Source organism: Schistocerca serialis, chromosome 9, assembly GCF_023864345.2.
Source record: "Schistocerca serialis cubense isolate TAMUIC-IGC-003099 chromosome 9, iqSchSeri2.2, whole genome shotgun sequence".
NCBI lineage: Eukaryota > Metazoa > Arthropoda > Insecta > Orthoptera > Acrididae > Schistocerca > Schistocerca serialis.
The window spans coordinates 438,935,584-438,957,579 of NC_064646.1; the positions used below are offsets into that span (position 1 = coordinate 438,935,584).

At 48.5% G+C, this 21,996-nt stretch overlaps 1 protein-coding gene across 1 annotated transcript in view; it reads right to left on the reverse strand.

The window, feature by feature from the left end:
• LOC126419691 (outer dynein arm-docking complex subunit 1-like) overlaps positions 1 to 21,996 on the reverse strand; it is a 231,550-nt gene that overhangs the window by 74,168 nt on the left and 135,386 nt on the right. The gene's annotated exons all lie outside the window — the stretch shown is intronic.

A 21,996-nucleotide genomic window follows, 5' to 3' on the forward strand; every position in this document is an offset into this window, starting at 1 on the left:
CCTTACAAGCACTCATCTACATACTTTGCCGTGATTTACAGCCGGAATTAAGTGTCATTTGATAGGTTGTACATCGTACATTAAATAAAGAAGACTGACATTGTCACGTACACCTTGTAAATAGTTGTCAACGCTTATTGCATGAAAGGTGATGGAGTGTCTTTATTATCAAAACGATGCAATGAATGATTGCCTTTACTAGTAGAGGTTGGAACGCCAGTGGAAATGAAACGGCAAGTGTAACTCAGGCCCTGTGTGGAAAAGCCCGCACAGGTGTGTCGGTCCTGCTTAACACAGGAAGAAACCCAAGAGCACAATAATACAGCGACGGCCGGCCGCTCTTGTAGAGGGGCCGGAACGATAACCGGATAATACTTCAGAAACTCTGAAAATCTTGGACGCAGCAGAGAGGAACGAGGAAGTGTTACCTCGTAAATCATGCAGACAGGGTTCTTTCTGAGGATTTTTACTCTGAGAAGCGTACCATTGAATGAATTCCTAATTAACGGGTATTTCCTCGCAAATTTTCCATGCTGGACGACAAAATATTAAAATATGGTTGGTCGGCATTGGGAAGAATCTGTAGAGAGGGAGAATATTTCGTGGTTTCGAGAATATGATTCGCCTTCTGCTTTCATGAGGGAGGGCAGCCGAACTTTGCTGGGAAGTTAGTGGTGGAGAGAAAGATGTCTTCCGTTTTGAGCGGCTGTGTTTGACAGTCGCTCAGTATCAGCTTTGTTGCTACAGACGGACTTGCTGTCTTTGCTCTCACGAGATTTTATAGTTGTAACGGTCAAGCACTGTACTGTGCAAACTTATACTATTCTGGACTTCGCTTCCGGGTAGGGAGTCGTCGTTGAGTACACAGCGTTCAGTGATTGAGAGCACTTTTTCTTCCTATACTCATGTTGAGAGGTTATCTGAACTCCGTCCTTGTGGCTGGGAGTTCGCGTTTCTCATCTGTAGAATACAGAGAGGAGAAGACAGTATTAGATTATACAAGTCATAGGACCGTCTTCTGTAGTCCTAATGTTTGAATGAGATTTTTTTTATATTTTGTAGATGGAGTCCTTTCATCGTCTCAGATGTTAACGAGGACCATTACTCCGATGCACCAGACGCAGTTCATATGGTGATATTGCTAATTGCTTCGGCTTATTAGGGCTATAAAGCTAAACAGCTGTGATCACGTAAATTTTATTTCCACTGAGGTTGCACATCACTGTAGATCATCTTTGAAACTAGTGTCTTCTAGTGTTTGGTACGTAGATGATGTCAGTCATTTAGCGTTATTTATATTAGTCGCATACCCATAAAAAGGGGCAGATTTGGGCAATTGATCAATCATATTAGTTAGGAAATTCATTTGTATTTCTTTATGTCCATTGAACATTGTCTTATAAACATTTCTAATATATAAAGGGGTTTAATCTACAATAAATGTATAAGCATTTATCATTTTGTAGTTACTAGTTCCCTTAATCATTCATTTATGTTTATGTTGTAATTTATATGTTAAAGAGCAAGAAGGAGGAGATAATATCACCATTAAGAGAGCCTAAGATCTGCTTCAGGGGGTAGCCAGACATGGCCAAATCTTCATTTCCACATTCAGTATTTTCCGTTGCGCAAATGCATTTTACACCCGCCTGGAGTAGCATCTTGGATCCTTTTTGATGCATCCTATTGTGGCAAGGCTGACTTTTGTATAAACTGCAGGAATTTGGTACTGGCAATTTAAGCCCTCAGTTTGTTTGTGCCAATACTTCAATAGAGTATATAATTCTTAAAAATCATGTTCGACAAAATCGCTTGCCAATCATTATATATACAGGATGAACATTAATAAAACCGACAAACTACAGGGAGAGAAATGGAGGAAAAAAGGTCCTATGAACGTGTGTCCAGAAATGCATCGTTACCACATAGATGGCTGACGAACGACAGTTCCTTTGACCACGTACCGTGTGTTCCTTATATGTTTCAGGCTGTGTGATTGATGCAGCGTAATGTAAGCAATAGAATGGTCAAGTATTCATGTTGGGAAAAGCCGAGACTGTGTCTGTGCATGGCCAAGCGGATGGAAACGGTCGAGAGGAAGCATGACTATACCAAAACAAGTACCCTCACTGACACCAACACTCCCCCTCCCCTCCCCCCCTCCCCCCCGCCACTCTTTGTCGGGTTTGCGCTTGGCTACCACGGAGCCCCAGCCTTTGCAGCATTTTTTCCCCTCTGTGCCGCATGTCTATCCTCTGGCTAGTCTTTTTTCCCTCCTTTGGAGGACATGTCTAGGGTGTTATAAGGAATGTTCTGCATTGTCTGTCGCTAGAATAAGAATAGTCTCACCTTAGTTTTTCTCTCCCTTTTTCTTTCTTTGCTTCCCTTCCTTCTCGTTCCTTCACTTCGGCGTTTCAGGTTCCTCTTTTTCTTCTTCCTCCCTGTGTGCTCCTGAAGGCCAGCCCATGTATCTGACGTGTAAGAGGTGACTGAAACTTCCTGGCAGATTAAAACTGTGTGCCGGACCGAGACTCGAACACGGGACCTTTGCCTTTCGCGGGCAAGTGCTCTACCAACTGAGCTACCCAAGCACGACTCACGCCCCGTCCTCACAGCTTTACTTCTGCCAGTACCTCGTCTCCTACCTTCCAAACTTTACAGAAGCTCTCCTGCGAACCTTGCAGAACTAGCACTCCTGAAAGAAAGGATATTGCAGAGACATGGCTTAGTCACATCAGCCCACATTCCGCTGTAGAGTGAAAATTTCATTCAAGAGGTGACTGGGTAATGCGTAATTCCCAGCCCTGGGTCGACAGGTACGGTTCCCACGTACCCCTGGTACAGGCCAAGCCCAGGGAGGGTTGATTGCCTGAACTGCTATCTTCCCAAATTGCCGACTGGTTTTTCTGTTAGGTGTTCGGGAGGTACGTCTGAGATGCGAATAATCGCCTAAGGCGGGTGCGCCCCCTTCTGAAGGGGGCCCCCAGTTGCAAGGAGCGCGCCATCGGAGACGCTGGCAATCATGGAGATTTTGTCGCAATGAGCCAATCATCTTCACCGTCAACGTCTACTAAACGTAAATGCAATGAGGTTAACGATTCCAAGACCCTCCCAGCTGCACCAAGGTTCCTAGTGGTTTCACGTCCTGAAGACAGTCAGACCTCCGCTACGATAAATCCGTTTATTATTCAAAAGGTGTTGATGCCATTGCTGGCTATGTGAAATCCTGCTCTCGTTTACGCAATGAGACTTTGCTTATGGAGACTACTTCTGATCATGCGCAAAAATTGCTTGCCGCCTCAGCTCTCTATGACTGTCCTGTTCGTGTGGAGGCCCCTGGTGTTCTTTACATTAGGCTGCTCGACGGTCTGACCGAAGCCGAAATACAAACATACCTCTCTGATTAAGGTGTTATTGCCGTCAATGAGTGATGAAAAAGTAGATGCCTCCTTAGTGCCTACACGCACTCTGTTTCTCACTTTTCATAGAATAGTTCTTCCGTCAAAGATCAAAGCAGGTTACGAAGTTATCACAGTCAGACCGTACACTCCGAACCCAATGTGCTGCTACCAGTGTGATCGTTTCAACCACACTAGAACGTCTTGTCGACACGCAGCCAAATGTGTAACCTGTGGTAGGGATGCACGTGAGGGCAATTGTCTGCCTCCTCCTCCCTGCTGTATCAACTGCAATGGCGACTATGGTGCCTCCTCCCGTGATTGTCCCGTGTATCTCGATGAGCGGGCCGTCCAGGAGATCCGGGTAAAGGAAAAAGTTCCTTACCCAGTCGCTCGCAAGCTACTGGCTAGTCGCAAACGACGCGTTTTCCCATCTGGCACCTATAGTTCTGCTCTTCTTACTCCTCGCTCCATGAAGGACGTGGCCACACAGACCTGCGACCTCCAATTCAGCTCTGAGATCGTGAAATCGCCCAGTGTCAAGGTAGCATCGCCATCCCCCCGGTCCAGCTGTGCAAGAAGCCATCTAACTCTCGCCTCAAGGGGCGAAGCCACCAGCTACACAACCGCCGGAAATTACAGAGAGGAGTACCCCTGTGAAGACTTCCTCCAGCCGAACAACACCCGAGTCATCCTCTAACTGGAAAGGGTCAAAGAAGTCCACCAAAGGCAAACGGTCTTGTCCTTCGCCAACTCTAAGATCCTGTTCGACAGTGTCGCCACACGATACATTAGCCTGACCGGCCTCCATATCGCTGGTGCACACCAGCGTTGGACTCCACAGACCGACCGCACAAGTAAGTAAGCTGATGCTTCAGTGGGCCCCTTGGAGCAGGATCTTTCTCCTTCTGTGCCCTCTAGTAGCGACTCTCCCCTGGCTGTCACTCGGCAACGGCCGAGGTGACACCCCTACATCTCTTCCTCATCATGACTCTCCTCCAATGGAACGTTTGCGGCTTTCGGTCGCACAAAGAGGATTTACGGCTGCTTTTAGCATTGCAGCATCCGTTTGTACTCTGCCTTCAGAAAACGAAACTGCGCCCTCACGGCTGCTCTGAGCTTTCACATTACTTACCGATTCATTTTGACGTTTCCCCTGAGGTCAGCATTCCATCTCATGGGGACATCATGCTGCTCACTGGAGTCAGAGGTTTTTTGTTCTGAATATTTTTATGTTGCTATTCCCAAATGCAGTATAAATAAATGAAACAAGTGAGTTCTCATTTAAGAAGTAGCGCAATGCTATTTGATTATTAACGTTGCTGTTGAACTTCATTTTGTTTGGATGAGGTTCATATTCAACCCATCTCCGTCACTACCTATCTTCCAGCTGTTGCAGTTCGCCTTTTCCTTCCCCACCTGACTTTTTCCCTCTGTACCATTTATGTTCCTCCGTCATTCGATGTCACCATGGCAGACTTCCTCCAGCCTATTGGGCAACTCCCTCACCCCTTTCTGCTCCTCGGTGACTTTAATGTGCACCATCCGCCTTGGGAACTGCCATTTGGACCAATCCCTATGCATTGCCCAGCTTGCCTGTCGCCTCGAGTGACCCATTCTCCCTGACACATACTCGTGCCACCATTTCCCGTGTGCTCTCCATTTGCTGACTCCTACCCCATCCGCGTGCGCGCCCAAATGGCTGCTTACTAAGGCTGACTGGCAGCTTTACTCTAACCCTGGTGAACTTTGAAGAACAAGATTTCTCCAGCTGTGATAACCAGGTGGAATATCTCGCAAATGTTATGCTTACTGCTGCAGCACATTCCATTCCTCGCACTTCCTTTTTACCACGTCGTGTCCCAGTCCCTTGGTGGACTGAAGCATGCCACGACGCAATTCGCGCACGGAGATGTGCTCTCCGCCTTTTTAACCGTCATCCTACAATTTAAAACTGCATTCATTATAAACAGATGCGTGCAAAGTGTCGTCGCGTCGTTGGAGTTAGCAAAACAGCTTGCTGGATTTCATTCACTAGTTCTTTTAGCAGTTCCACCCCTTCCTCTGTCGCGTGGGCCAACCTCCGACGGCTCTCTGGGACCAAGATCCATTCCCCAATTTCCGGCCTGACAGTAGCAGACGATGTTATCGTGGACCCTATTGCTATCTCCAACACCTTGGCCCACCATTTTGCTGAAGTTTCGAGCTCTTGCCACTATCACCCTGCCTTCCTCCATCGGAAACGAGCGGAAGAGGCTAGGGGGAGACCCTTCTCTTCTCCGAATCGTGAGTGCTACAATGTCGCCTTTACTATGAGGGAGCTAGATCATGCTCTCAATTCATCCCGACGCTCCTCCCCAGGGCCAGACGCCATCCACACTCTGATGCAGTAGCACCTTCGTCTTGAGGACAGGCACTTCCTGCTTAACACGTACAACCGCAACTGGGCATTTCCTGGACGCTGGCGTGAAGCCACCGTTATTCCCATACCTAAACGTGTTAAAGAAACACACCTACCTTCTAGCTACCGCCCCATCTCTCTTACCAGCTGCGTTTGCAAGGTGATGGAACGTATTATTCACGCCCAGCTGGTCGAGTCTCGCAATTTCCTGAAGAATGCACACTGTGGATTTCGAGAGCGTCGTTCTGCAGTTGACCATATCGTTACTTTGTCCACCCATGTCATGAATGGTTTTCTGCGGAAATCCCAGACTGCGGCAATGTTTTTCGATTTGGAGAAGTCCTACGACTCATGCCGGAGGACTAGTATTCTCCGTACTCTTTACACGTGGGGTTTCCGTGGCCGCCTGCCCTGTTTCCTTCAGGCGTTTTTAAAAGACCGAGCTTTCAAGGTGCGTGTCGGTTCTGCCTTGTCAGACACCTTTATCCAGCAAACCGGTGTGCCTCGGGTTCCATCCTGAGCGTTGCGCTCTTTGCCATCACCATTAATCCTATAACGGCCAGCCTCCCGCCGGGCATCTCCATCTCTCTTCTTGTTGACGATTTTGCCATCTATTACAGTTCTCCACGGACCTGAAGCGGCGTCTTCAGTGATGTCTTGATCGTCGTTATTCCTGGAACATCGACAATGGCTTTGGCTTTTCCACTGACAAAACCGTCTGTATGAATTTCTGGAGACGCAGTTGGTTTCTCTTACCATCTTTACGTCTTGGGCCTGTTGCCCTTCTGCTCGTTGGAACTACGAAATTCCTGTGGCTGATGATCGATAGCAAACTCTCTCGGTGTTCCCATGTGTCTTACCTGGCAGCGCACTGTACGCGGTTTCTCAGTGTCCTATGTGTCCTCAATGGGACTCCCAGGGGTGCCGATCGAACCACCCTCCTTTGTTTGTACCGCTCCCTTGTCGATTCGAAATTCGGCTATGGGTGCTTTGTTTATGTGTCTGCACTTCCATCCCTCTTACGCCGTGTCAACACTATCCACCACTATGGCATCCGTTTGGTCACAGGTGCCCTTTACACTAACCTGGTTGAGAGTCTGTATGCTGAAGCTGCTGAACTACCACTGTCCTACCACTGTGACTTTCTCCTCAGCACGTATGCTGCCATGCTTGGCCACCCATCCTATGCCTCCTTCTTTGATGATTCCTTTGATTGCCAGAATGGGGCGCGTCCCTCTTCTCTGTTACCTTCAGAAGTCCACTTTCCGCACTTGCTACGGCGGCTTAACTTCACACTACCTTCACCTTTCTCGGTGGGTGTGAACCCTTCACCGTCTTGGCTTCGTGGAGCAACGGTCTATCGCCTTCAGTTTCGCGACCTTCGCATGGAACTTCGCAATAGTACATTTGTGTACACTGATGTCTCTCGGACTGACCGTGGGGTCGGGTGTGTTTTTGTCATGGCACCCGTGTCTTTCGATATCGGCTTCCGGCACACTCCTCAGCATTTACAGCCGAGCTCTTCGCCCTGCATCAGGCCACGGAGTACATCAGGCGACACAGCCTTTTCAGTTGTGTCCTGTGCTCAGACTTACTCAGCGCCCTTCAAAGTCTATGTGCGCTGTACACCGCACATCCCTTAATGCAGTGGATCCAGGAAAACTGTCACTTGCTCTCTCTTGGTGGAGCCAGTGTGAAGTTTCTGTGGGTTCCTGGTTATGTCGGTCTGTCAGGAAACGAGGCTGCTGACGCTGCTCCCAAGGCTGCAGTCCTCGTACCTCAGCCCGCGATTTCCTACATTCCCTCCGATGATCTCTGTGTTGGCGTCTGTCAGCAGGTGGTGTCCCTTTGGCATCGCCAATAATCCTTACTTCACAGGAATAAGCTCCGGCGTAGTAAGCCTCTCCCAGCGGCTTGGACGACCTCCTCTCGGCCCTCCCGCCGGTAGGAGGTCATTTTAACTAGGCTACGTACTGAGCACTGCCTTTTTAGCCATCGTCATTTGATAAGCGGCACTAATTCACCACTTTGTACACATTGCGCCCAAGTTTTAACTGTCCGCCACTTCCTGATGGAATGTCCATTTTTTAACCGTTTACGTTCCCGCTTGGGTTTGCCGCCAGTTATCGGCCGTTTTAGCAATTGACGCACGGGCTGTCGACCGCGTTTTACTTTTTATCCTCCAAATCAATATGGCGAAGGACATTTAATTTTTAAGTTCAGATCTCCGTTTCTGTATGGTGCCTTTTTTAGCCATTTCCCAAGTCCCTGTTTTTAGCTGTCTTCTATTATGTCAATTGGAACTGCTCTCTGACTTCGTGTTCTATAGTTTTGACTTTGGGCGCGTATGATCCCAGTTGTTTTTTGCGCCCTAAAGCGAAACAACGCAACAGACGCCAGCCAAATCACAAAACATTTCAAGTTCTTTTTGGGCGTTTGCGCGATAATGGATCCGTTCAGACAGACGCACTTGCAGAGAGGTGACGGACTGTGCGTACACCAGATTTGGAGAACAGGGTTCAACGGGATATTGTGACGAACCCTAGTACAAGCAAGTGGCCCCCCAGCATTGTGAGCAAAAGTACGATTATGTGTATCCTGTAGGACAACCGCTAGTATCCCTATCACCTGCAATCCCACGGAGGCCACTTTGAACATCTGTTGTAACATGGATGCGATGCAGCTCCGCACTGTGTTCCGGGACGGTTTGTTATCGTTGCACGCTCACCGTTTTTCCGAACACATTTTCTCCTCCATTTCCAGTCAGAAACCCGTCCCTGCAGTTTGTCGTTTATATTAATATTCTAAGGACTGCGAAAAACTGCCAGAAAGAACGATAGATAACAACACGATGATGGTGGCTTTACAGACTCGGATTTCGATTGTTTCCATTGAGAAAGGCCGCCTCCACATGGCTCCAGATAGTGACACAAACGGGCATAATAAAAAAGAACCGCCCCAGACTCTTCCCTAGTCGAAGCCAATGGCGTGACTCCTGCACAGTTGGCAAATAGTGGCCAAGTAGTGCCGAAGGCAGCGGAAGAGTGCAATGTTCAGGGTCAGTGCCACGCTGTCCGGGCAGTATAGTATCCCTTCGCCTGACGAACAAAATTGGCTACCTTTTTACTAGCTTACGGCTTTTGAGGTAGATTTCCTGCCCTTTCTGCAACATTAACGTCTACTTAAACAAACGTTCTACTAATGTCGAACTTCATGCAACAACAGTAGAAGTGCGGGACACGTTGGTGGGGTGACTGCCCATTCCGGCAGTTTACAATTAATATTTGTATTTGGCCAATTAATTTCGATATTTAAGCAATAACTTTTTAAAGAGAGGATGAGAGCTATTCTTTTGCACTCTTTTTAGAAACGAAGTGCTACAACGGCCCCGTACGACCGAACAGATCATTGAAATTTGCCCAAGTAATTGAAAGACATCCATTAGATATTTAATCTGTTCGTGTTGTCCCTTGTGCCCCTCGTTACTCAGTTGTGACGGTAGGAAATCTCGAAAAGGAGAAGTGTAGCCCCCCACCCGACCACCTTCACCCCCCCCCCCCCCACCCTCGCCTCTCTTCCATCCCAGACACCGACTTTCTCCACGTACAAGTCGCAATCGAGTTGCACTGGCGACGTTATGTGACACTCCCAGAGAAAGACTCGTTTAAATGATCAAAATATGATTGAGAGTAGTAGCAAATAGCCTAGTTTCTTTACAGTATCCAAGGTCGATATCTTGTATTAACCATCGATTTTAAGTTATTTAACGGACTTTAGTGTCGATATTATAACCAGGCTTTTGAAATTCCAAACATAGATATTTTTGTAAACATCAGTCATCTTGGAACGTCCCTAATTGTCAGCCTGCAGTGAGATGAGAGTTGGTCAGAGGGAGTAGGGGGAACCCCATTCAGTTGTTAACTACACGCGCTCGTATTTTCTGCGGATAATGAAGGGGACTGCCAAGGAGGAGGTTACCATGAGAAAAAGATTGAATAATCAACGAAAGGATAACGTTCTACGAGTCGGGGCGTGGAATGTCAGAAGCTTGAACGTGGTAGGGAAACTAGAAAATCTGAAAAGGGAAATGCAGAGGCTCAATCTAGATATAGTAGGGGTCAGTGAAGTGAAGTGGAAGGAAGACCAGGATTTCTGGTCAGGTGAGTATCGGGTAATATCAACAGCAGCAGAAAATGGTATAACAGGTGTAGGATTCGTTATGAATAGGAAGGTAGGGCAGAGGGTGTGTTACTGTGAACAGTTCAGTGACCGGGTTGTTCTAATCAGAATCGACAGCAGACCAACACCGACAACGATAGTTCAGGTATACATGCCGACGTCGCAAGCTGAAGATGAACAGATAGAGAAAGTGTATGAGGATATTGAAAGGGTAATGCAGTATGTAAAGGGGGACGAAAATCTAATAGTCATGGGCGACTGGAATGCAGTTATAAGGGAAGGAGTAGAAGAAAAGGTTACAGGAGAATATGGGTTTGGGACAAGGAATGAAAGACGAGAAAGACTAATTGAGTTCTGTAACAAGTTTCAGCTAGTAATAGCGAATACCCTGTTCAAGAATCACAAGAGGAGAAGGTATACTTGGAAAAGGCCGGGAGATACGGGAAGATTTCAATTAGATTACATCATGGTCAGACAGAGATTCCGAAATCAGATACTGGATTGTAAGGCGTACCCAGGAGCAGATATAGACTCAGATCACAATATAGTAGTGATGAAGAGTAGGCTGAAGTTCAAGACATTAGTCAGGAAGAATCAATACGCAAAGAAGTGGGATACGGAAATACTAAGGAATGACGAGATACGTTTGAAGTTCTCTAACGCTATAGATACAGCAATAAGGAATAGCGCAGTAGGCAGTACAGTTGCAGAGGAATGGACATCTCTAAAAAGGGCCATCACAGAAGTTGGGAAGGAAAACATAGGTACAAAGAAGGTAGCTGCGAAGAAACCATGGGTAACAGAAGAAATACTTCAGTTGATTGATGAAAGGAGGAAGTACAAACATGTTCCGGGAAAATCAGGAATACAGAAACACAAGTCGCTGAGGAATGAAATAAATAGAAAGTGCAGGGAAGCTAAGACGAAATGGCTGCAGGAAAAATGTGAAGACATTGAAAAAGATATGATTGTCGGAAGGACAGACTCAGCATACAGGAAAGTCAAAACAACCTTTGGTGACATTAAAAGCAACGGTGGTAACATTAAGAGTGCAACGGAAATTCCACTGTTAAATGCAGAGGAGAGACCAGATAGGTGGAAAGAATACATTGAAAGCCTCTATGAGGGTGAAGATTTGTCTGATGTGTTAGAAGAAGAAACAGGAGTCGATTTAGAAGAGATAGGGGATCCAGTATTAGAATCAGAATTTAAAAGAGCTTTGGAGGACTTACGGTCAAATAAGGCAGGAGGGATAGATAACATTCCATCAGAATTTCTAAAATCATTGGGGGAAGTGGCAACAAAACGACTATTCACGTTGGTGTGTAGAATATATGAGTCTGGCGATATACCATCTGACTTTCGGAAAAGCATCATCCACAAGTGCGAGAATTATCGCACAATCAGCTTAACAGTTCATGCATCGAAGCTGCCCACAAGAATAATATACAGAAGAATGGAAAATAAAATTGAGATTGCGCTAGGTGACGATCAGTTTGGCTTTAGGAAAAGTAAAGGGACGAGAGAGGCAATTCTGACGTTACGGCTAATAATGGAAGCAAGGCTAAAGAAAAATCAAGACACTTTCATAGGATTTGTCGACCTGGAAAAAGCGTTCGACAATATAAAATGGTGCAAGCTGTTCGAGATTCTGAAAAAAGTAGGGGTAAGCTATAGGGAGAGACGGATCATATACAATATGTACAACAACCAAGAGGGAATAATAAGAGTGGACGATCAAGAACAAAGTGCTCGTATTAAGAAGGGTGTAAGACAAGGCTGTAGCCTTTCGCCCCTACTCTTCAATCTGTACATCGAGGAAGCAATGATGGAAATAAAAGAAACGTTGAGGAGTGGAATTAAAATACAAGGTGAAAGGATGTCAATGATACGATTCGCTGATGACATTGCTATCCGGAGTGAAAGTGAAGAAGAATTAAATGATCTGCTGAACGGAATGAACAGTCTAATGAGTGCACAGTATGGTTTGAGAGTAAATCGGAGAAAGACGAAGGTAATGAGAAGTAGTAGAAATGGGAACAGAGAGAAACTTAACATCAGGATTGATGGTCACGAAGTCAATGAAGTTAAAGGATTCTGCTACCTAGGCAGTAAAATAACCAATGACGGACGGAGAAAGGAGGACATCAAAAGCAGACTCGCTATGGTCAAAAAAGGCATTTCTGGCCAAGAGAAGTCTACTAATATCAAATACCGGCCTTAATTTGAGGGAGAAATTTCTGAGGATGTACGTCTGGAGTACAACATTGTATGGTAGTGAAACATGGACTGTGGGAAAACCGGAACAGAAGAGAATCGGAGCATTTGAGATGTAGTGCTATAGACGAATGTTGAAAATTAGGTGGACTGATAAGGTAAGGAATGAGGAGGTTCTACGCAGAATCGGAGAGGAAAGGAATATGTGGAAAGCCGGCCGGTGTGGCCGTGCGGTTAAAGGCGCTTCAGTCTGGAACCGCGTGACCGCTACGGTCGCAGGTTCGAATCCTGCCTCGGGCATGGATGTGTGTGATGTCCTTAGGTTAGTTAGGTTTAAGTAGTTCTAAGTTCTAGGGGACTTATGACCACAGATGTTGAGTCCCATAGTGCTCAGAGCCATTTGAACCATTTTTGAATATGTGGAAAACACTGATAATGAGAAGGGACAGGATGATAGGACATCTGCTAAGACGTGAGGGAATGACTTCCATGGTACTAGAGGGAGCTGTAGAGGGCAAAAACTGTAGAGGAAGACAGAGACTGGAATACGTCAAGCAAATAATTGAGGACGTAGGTTGCAAGTGCTACTCTGAGATGAAGAGGTTAGCACAGGAAAGGAATTCATGGCGGTCCGCATCAAACCAGCCAGTAGACTGATGACAAAAAAAAAATGAAGGTAAGCAAGCCTTTTGCTTTACTACCTCGCCGAGTAAAACATTTCTGGGCCTTCGAGGCACAGAGCAGAGCCAGAGCTGGTTATTAGCTGGTCGTGCACCTGCTGTGCTCTGCTTTAAGTGTGTGTGCGTGTGTGCTTGTGTACGCATAGCTGCAGATTCCTGGACCCTCTCCTACCCTCCCCCCCCTTCCCCCTCCACCACTCCTCGAATCGTCTGATTGCGGCGCGGGAGGGGGCGGCGGCAGGAGATCGAACGGCGCGATAGGTCGCGCGCCAGATGCGAGATTTATTGTGGCTCATTTCATTAGCGGCGATTATAATTAGTCGAGGTAATAACTGGAAGGGAGCGCCGTCTCGGCGGAATATTGTTTCACGGGGGGAGGCCCTGAGCAGAGAAACACATTACGTTTCAAATTAGATCCGTCGTGGCATCTTATCGGGCCTTATTAATTACACGCGCGCTGCCGCGGCGGGATTGCGTTTTTGCGAATGGCGAGCGTTTCCTTAGAAGGCCGGATCTAGATCGGGAGCAATTACCGTGCCTAATGAACGAGGCGGATCGCTCCGGCCGGCCGGCGGAAAGGAAAATCGTGGACTCGCAACACACACACACACACATGCACACGCACACACATGCACACGCACACACACACATGGAGAGACTCACAAACGCGTGTGCACGCAAGATGTGCGTTCCTCAGGCCGATCTGGCTTGTATACCGTGTAGAGCTCCCGAGTACTGGCCTTGCAATCAGACACCAAAGCGCTGTGGTAAACTTCTACCGGTGGTGCGGCCACGGTGTCGTGTGAAGAAAATCGATACTTTGAGCTACCAATACTTATTTTGTGTAGAAAAGATTGGGGTAGATAATCTGTATCGTCTGAAACCTCTCCATTTCTCTTTTTGAAATGTATCTATAACAGAAATAGGGAATGTTTTCATAAGTTTTAAACAGAACAGTACAAGCGCTGAATCATTCAGTGCTTTTATTCTCATTACTCATTAGAATTTTTGAATATTTCGAACTGAGAAACATGGTATTACAGAACGGATTATCAGGAAAACAGCTGAATACTACCAGTAAATGAATAAATTAAATCTTGCCTAAGTTTCCACACTTCCTCAGTGCCGTCACTCTGAAAGATCAGAAGTACCCGAACCCCCATGTAAGGCGGAATTGACCACCAGATGGCTGGTTGGCTGATTGGGGATAGAGGCCAAACAGCGAGGTCCTCGGTCCCGTTGGATTAGCGAAGGATGGGGAAGGAGGTCGGCCGTGCGCTGTCAAAGGCACCATCCCGGCATTTGCCTGAATCGATTTAGGAAAATCACGAGAGGTCTAAGTCAGGATGGCCGGACTCGGGTTTGAACCGTCGTCCTCCAGAATGCGAGTCCAGTGTGCTAACCACTGCGCCACCTGGCTCGGTGCCACCAGATGTCACGAGAGGCAGACCCGCCAGTGTAAAAGGAGAGGGGGAGTATTGTGCTGTCAGTAGACGGGCAGTAACAGCGCAAAGGGTTGATCGGGAGAGCTCAGTGGCTCGGACGTGGACTAGCCATTCGATGTCCCTTGAGTAACAAACTCATCAGGGACATTTATACCGTTCTAAAGCTTCCCAGGTCGAACTGTTGGTGATGCGAACGCGAAGGAACAACCGGGGCTAAATCAAGGCCAGACAGACAGCGGTAGTCGAGTACTGCGGAGAGCGGTTGTGAAACATTGGCGTGAATCAACGGAGGGAATCACACGTGAGTTACAAAGTGCTGCCAGCGGCCCAGCTACCAAGCTGACTGTACCAAGTGAATGGAAAAGAAACGGGATGCGGTGGTCGATCAGATCCTCATAAGACACGTATTTCTGTAGCGACGCTTGATTTGGTGCAGAGAGTGACTCGGCTATACAGTGGATGGCTCGAAATGAGACATTTGGAATGATGAATCACGCCATGTTCTGCGGCAGTCCGATGGAAAGGTTTGGATTTTCCGAATTCCTAGCGAACGTTTCCAGCTATCATGGGTAGTACCGACGGTGAAGACCGAAGTACTTAGTGTTACAGTATGAGGTTGTTGCCCGTGGCTAGGGTGTGGCCCCCCTATTGCGCTTTATAAAACGCTAAATGCGGTAGGACAGCAACACACTTTACAGCACTGCGTACTGAGTGCAATAGTTCCAATTAATAAAATGTTCGGGGTTATTATACCGTGGTCGAATGGATTTCGCCTCAAAACGCAAAGTTTGTGCCCATCTGCGCAGGACATTTTCAAGGGAGAACGTAGTTTCTCTGAATCCCCGATTCATTCCCTTGTTCGCTACTGACTACAGCAAAATTATGCTTCCGCGCCGTGGCGTGACGTCACATGTTTTGAATTCGCAATCGCAATTGGCCGTCGTAGACTGCAGTCGTCCACTGTTGATATCACCCCATCTTCTTCAGCACCGGAATCCGAATGTCATTTGATTTCACGCCCTCTGTCTTCCTACTGAAATTCCTGGGACGTTTTACTACACTCCTGGAAATGGAAAAAAGAACACATTGACACCGGTGTGTCAGACCCACCATACTTGCTCCGGACACTGCGAGAGGGCTGTACAAGCAATGATCACACGCACGGCACAGCGGACACACCAGGAACCGCGGTGTTGGCCGTCGAATGGCGCTAGCTGCGCAGCATTTGTGCACCGCCGCCGTCAGTGTCAGCCAGTTTGCCGTGGCATACGGAGCTCCATCGCAGTCTTTAACACTGGTAGCATGCCGCGACAGCGTGAACGTGAACCGTACGTGCAGTTGACGGACTTTGAGCGAGGGCGTATAGTGGGCATGCGGGGGGCCGGGTGGACGTACCGCCGAATTGCTCAACACGTGGGGCGTGAGGTCTCCGCAGTACATCGATGTTGTCGCCAGTGGTCGGCGGAAGGTGCACGTGCCCGTCGACCTGGGACCGGACCGCAGCGACGCACGGATGCACGCCAAGACCGTAGGATCCTACGCAGTGCCGTAGGGGACCGCACCGCCACTTCCCAGCAAATTAGGGACACTATTGCTCCTGGGGTATCGGCGAGGACCATTCGCAACCGTCTCCATGAAGCTGGGCTACGGTCCTGCACACCGTTAGGCCGTCTTCCGCTCACGCCCCAACATCGTGCAGCCCGCCTCCAGTGGTGTCGCGACAGGCGTGAATGGAGGGACGAATGGAGACGTGTCGTCTTCAGCGATGAGAGTCGCTTCTGCCTTGGTGCCAATGATGGTCGTATGCGTGTTTGGCGCCGTGCAGGTGAGCGCCACAATCAGGACTGCATACGACCGAGGCACACAGGGCCAACACCCGGCATCATGGTGTGGGGAGCGATCTCCTACACTGGCCGTACACCACTGGTGATCGTCGAGGGGACACTGAATAGTGCACGGTACATCCAAACCGTCATCGGACCCATCGTTCTACCATTCCTAGACCGGCAAGGGAACTTGCTGTTCCAACAGGACAATGCACGTCCGCATGTATCCCGTACCACCCAACGTGCTCTAGAAGGTGTAAGTCAACTACCCTGGCCAGCAAGATCTCCGGATCTGTCCCCCATTGAGCATGTTTGGGACTGGATGAAGCGTCGTCTCACGCGGTCTGCACGTCCAGCACGAACGCTGGTCCAACTGAGGCGCCAGGTGGAAATGGCATGGCAAGCCGTTCCACAGGACTACATCCAGCATCTCTACGATCGTCTCCATGGGAGAATAGCAGCCTGCATTGCTGCGAAAGGTGGATATACACTGTACTAGTGCCGACATTGTGCATGCTCTGTTGCCTGTGTCTATGTGCCTGTGGTTCTGTCAGTGTGATCATGTGATGTATCTGACCCCAGGAATGTGTCAATAAAGTTTCCCCTTCCTGGGACAATGAATTCACGGTGTTCTTATTTCAATTTCCAGGAGTGTATTTCTATGACCTCTTTGTATAGCCTTTCACGGTATGCGTTTGCGGCTTCCAGTAATTAAGTCGTATCAAACTGAATGCGATGGTCTCCTGGCTGAAAAGCATCTTCCGCAACAGTGGATCTGTCAATCTCCCCTCTTCTGCAATTGTCCTTGTGCTCTTCTAACCGTTTCTCGACCGTTATTTTTCTAGTACCCACGTACACCTTCTCACAACTACATGGAATCCTGTAAATTTCTGCTTTTTCCTACAGTTGGTGAGCACCCTTGCCCGGTTGTAGGTGATCATGTGTTGTGTCCAGACAAGACAGCCTAGACACAATGTGAGGAAGCCGAAAGGCACGCGCTAAGCTAAAGCTGGATGCATGAGGTCTGAAACAGGAGAAGTAATGAATGCTATAAAGAAAAGTACGTAGCTTCTGGAATACTTAACTTTAATCCATCCTTTTGGTACATCTGGAGATGGTGGCGATACAAGTGAGACTCTTTAGATACATGCAATGTTACTAATGGCGCCTTGCTAGGTCGTAGCCATTGACTCAGCTGAAGGCTATTCTAACTATCTGCTCGGCAAAGGAGCGAGGCTTCGTCAGTTTAGTCGCTAGCTACGTCGTCCGTACAACTGGGGCGAGTGCTATTCCGTATCTCGAGACCTGCCTTGTGGTGGCGCTCGGTCTGCGATCACACAGTGGCGACACGCGGGTCCGACATGTACTAATGGACCGCGGCCGATTTAAAGCTACCACCTAGCAAGTGTGGTGTCTGACGGTGACACCACATTCCTCCCCCGCAAATCGGCGAACGGTCGTGTTATAAGGCTTCCGCCCGCCGTGGGGAGGACTCCATGTTGACGTATGCGATGAGGTGGGGAGCCTAACAACAGGCGAGGCTGTGCCACCCGCACCTGGCCATTTGGTCCGAGGGGATCTAGGAAACGCCTGAAAACCTAGTCCAGGGTGCACGTCAACATGCGGTGTATGCGCCCATAAAGAGACAGGAGGGGCCGAAGGGTCGACCTCCAGTGCGTCGGGGTAGCCGACGCGCGAAGACGCCATGTGGTCCGGAGCGGGCAAGAGTTCCACGGCGGAGGACAGCTGGTCACGGGAAGCTATCGGCGGCGCGTGACCCAGGGAGGCGCTTGGCGGCTGCAGCGGGGCGTCCACTGCGGGCGGCGCCGGCGGGAGAACAGGCGGCGGCGGCGGCGGCGCGTCGCCATGGGGCAAAATGAAAGGCATCGTCGGTAACACCTGGGAATGAGGCGAGCCAGTAGATGGGTCCCCAGGGCGCTGACCGGACGGCACGGTCGCTGAAAGCAGACGGGTAGCGGCAGAACCCGTGCAACGACAGAGGCGCAGCTGATTGAGATGCCGACGCACCTCACCAGAGGCCCCCAAAACCAAATACATCGCGTGGCCGAGGCAGCGAAGAATGCGCCGTGCGGGCCAACGCCGTGAACCTCGATAGTTGCGATAGAATACAACGTCGCCTGGAGCAAAAGCAGAAGTCTGCCGCTGCACAGGAACCTGATGTGGCGGGTGCAGCAAAGACATCAAGGTTCGATGAGGACGACCGTGGAGCAACTCAGCCGGCGAGCGACCATCTCGGGGCTGAGAGCGATACGATGACAAAAAGAGCAACAACGCGTCCTCCCGAGAATGCGACTCTTTCAACTTCAACATCTGTGACTTGAAAGTCCGGACCAATCGTTCAGCGGCACCGTTTGACTGAGGCGAAAATGGCGCGGATGTCAGATGTTGAATACCATTCGCCTGGCAGAATGACTGAAATTCTGCGGACATGAATTGTGGGCCATTGTCGGAAACAATAGTCTGCGGAAGACCTTCAATGCAAAAGATAGCAGACAACGCTCGGATGGTGGTAGTTGACATCGTGGAAGACATCCAGACAACAAAAGGAAAATTACTGAAGGCATCTACCAGAACCAACCATCGAGCATTCCAGAATGGACCAGCAAAATCGATGTGCAAGCGTTGCCAAGGGGAAGTGGCTTTTGGCCATGCAAAGACTGTCCGCGGCGGTGCGGATTGTTGTTCGGCACACGCCATGCAAGAAGAGCACATGTTCGTAATCGCAGCATCGATTCCGAACCAAGCACAGTGCTGACGAGCAAGTTGTTTCGTTCGCACTATACCCCAATGTCCTTGATGGAGAAACCGTAAGACAGAGGACTTTAACGAACGTGGGGCCACGACTCTGGACTGATCATTATCAGAACGCAACAACAAAACACCACGTCGTACAAAAAGTCTCCTTGTGAGCAAAAAACCGGCGAACCAACGGATCCTCGATCCGAGACTTTGACAAAGGCCATTGCGTAGCAAAAAAACGCAAAACGGTAGCCAGGACCGGGTCAGCAGCTATGGCTGTAGCTACACGACGAAAATCAATCGGAAACGATTCGACCACTTCATCGGTTTCCGAATCAATGAACATGCAAGCAAGTTCGGAAGAATCGAATGCTCTATCCTCAGGAACAGGCAAACGGGACAACGCATCGGCGTTTCCGTGCTTAGCAGTGGACCGATACAAGACATCGTAGCGGTACTGCGAGAGGAAAATAGACCAGCGAATGAATTTCTGCGCTGTACGCGGAGGTACAGGCTTGTTCGGATGAAAAAGCGACGTCAAAGGTTTGTGGTCTGTGATGATGGTAAAGTGACGACCATACAAGAAATCATGAAACTTTGTAACACCAAAGACGAGAGCCAAAGCTTCTTTCTCTATCTGTGAATAATTTCTTTGCGCAGACGAGAGCAATTTGGACGCAAAGGCAATAGGGCGATCATGCGATCCATCTTTGTGCGCAACCACAGCACCGATCCCGAAATTCGATGCATCTACCATCAACAAAAGGGGTTTCTGGGGATCGAATGGCGTAAGGCAAGTATTTGAAAGCAACGCCGATTTCAACTGGCGAAAGGCGCGTTCGCATTCCGTCGTCCAGACGAACGGAACACCTGTACGGCGTAAGCGATGAAGCGGAGCTGAAAGAGAAGAGGCATTGCGCACATTCAATCACACCTTGTGATTCTAAATCGTGTAATGTTCTTGTGACCTCATCACGCAATGCGTGAGGAACATTGCGCGCTCTGAAAAATTTCGGTTGCGCGTTGACTTTCAGTTCCAAATGTGCTTCATAGTTCTGAGCGCAACCTAAGCCCGGTGCAAAAATGTCTGCAAATTCTTCACACAGACGAGAAACACTGTCTGAAGGCACAGTCTGATTCACTGATAGGACCTGATTTACAATAGACAAGTTAAACAATTGAAATAAATCTAAACCAAACAAGTTCACTGCAGTAGAAGAATGTAAAATGACACAAGTTTTGTTTGTCCCTTGTATGTTGCAAGAAGAGTGCACTGTCCTAACACAGGGATATTCTGACCTGAATAACTATTTAACTGAACATTTGCGGCACGCAACGGAGGTTTGCCCAGTTGTTTGTACGTGTCGTGATTGAGCAATGAAACTGCAGCTCCGGTATCGAGCTGGAATGGTATGACCCTGCCATTAAAGTCCAAATCTACAAAAAGTTTATTGTCCTGCTGACAACAAGAGCGACTGTCTCGTGCAATTTGAACTGATACAGGTACAGCATCACTTGCTAATTGACGTGATTTCCGGCGACGTCGACGCACACTTTGTGTGGGACGAACACAGTCACTGTTAGAGAAAGTGGCACTGGACGAAGCGGAATTAACTACATGAATGTCCATGGGCGAAGGTTCACGAGCCTGAGTATTCTTGGTTCGATTCCGGCGCGAAGCAAAGGGCCTGGAATGATGAAGAGTGTCTGATCTGAGCTTTTTCTGGCAAACACTTTGAACATGTCCTTTATTATTACAGTAAAAACAAATAGCTTTGCGTGACGGGCAATTGTCACGCGAATGTCTAGTTGCACACCGCGGGCATGATTTCACTGCAGTTGTATGCTGTCGCGGCACACCTGGGTTAGAGCGTGACGGCAGCTGCGCAGACGTGTGCGAGGGCAGTTTACCGGTCCGCGCAGCGCGCCCGGCGGGCCGGTTAATGTTACACACGGCTGGCGAAATTGCAAATGATTCCTGAGCAAAGTCAAGCGTGTCTTGTCTATCCAATATGTCTATCACTTGTTGAAGGGTGGGATTGACTAGTTTCAAAATCTGTTCCCGTATGCGAACATCAGAAACGTTCTGTGCTATTGCATCACGTACTATGGTATCTGAATAAGGGAGTCCACATTCACACTCAAAAGCACAATCCCTTGTAAGGCCTTGCAATGTTGCAACCCACTCCCTATTAGTCTGACCAGCCGTACATTTTGTACAAAAGAAAGTATACCTTTTTGCAACTACATTAACTGTTTCCTTGAAATAGGCATCTAAAGCAGACAAAATTTCTTCGTAGGACAGAGTTGCTACGTCGCGTCGGGGAAATAATTTCACTATCACACGGTACGTTTGAACCCCTACACACGACAATAAATGAGGCTGCCGCTCGTTACCTTGAATTCTGTAGGCGGCGAGATGAAATCCAAACTGGCGTGACCACTCCGTCCATGTTTCCTTAGCTGGGTCAAACGGTCTAAAAGGCGGTGCAACTGCGAGTTGTGGCTGCGGTAGTGGTGGAGCGGCGGCTGCCGCATCGTTTTGCAGTGCACGTTGACCCTGGACGAGCTGTCCAAGAGCATCCAATAACGCCTGCGTCTGCTGATTCTGCAAGCGATAAAAGTCGGACAGTACATCTGGCGAAGCCATGACAAGTAAATGTAAGCAATTAGAAAGAACAAGACCCTTTCCGTTGACTCGTCGCCAAAAATTGTTGTGTCTAGACAAGACAGCCTAGACACAATGTGAGGAAGCTGAAAGGCACGCGCTAAGCTAAAGCTGGATGCATGAGGTCTGAAACAGGAGAAGTAATGAATGCTATAAAGAAAAGTACGTAGCTTCTGGAATACTTAACTTTAATCCATCCTTTTGGTACATCTGGAGATGGTGGCGATACAAGTGAGACTCTTTAGATACATGCAATGTTACTAATGGCGCCTTGCTAGGTCGTAGCCATTGACTCAGCTGAAGGCTATTCTAACTATCTGCTCGGCAGAGGAGCGAGGCTTCGTCAGTGTAGTCGCTAGCTACGTCGTCCGTACAACTGGGGCGAGTGCTATTCCGTATCTCGAGACCTGCCTTGTGGTGGC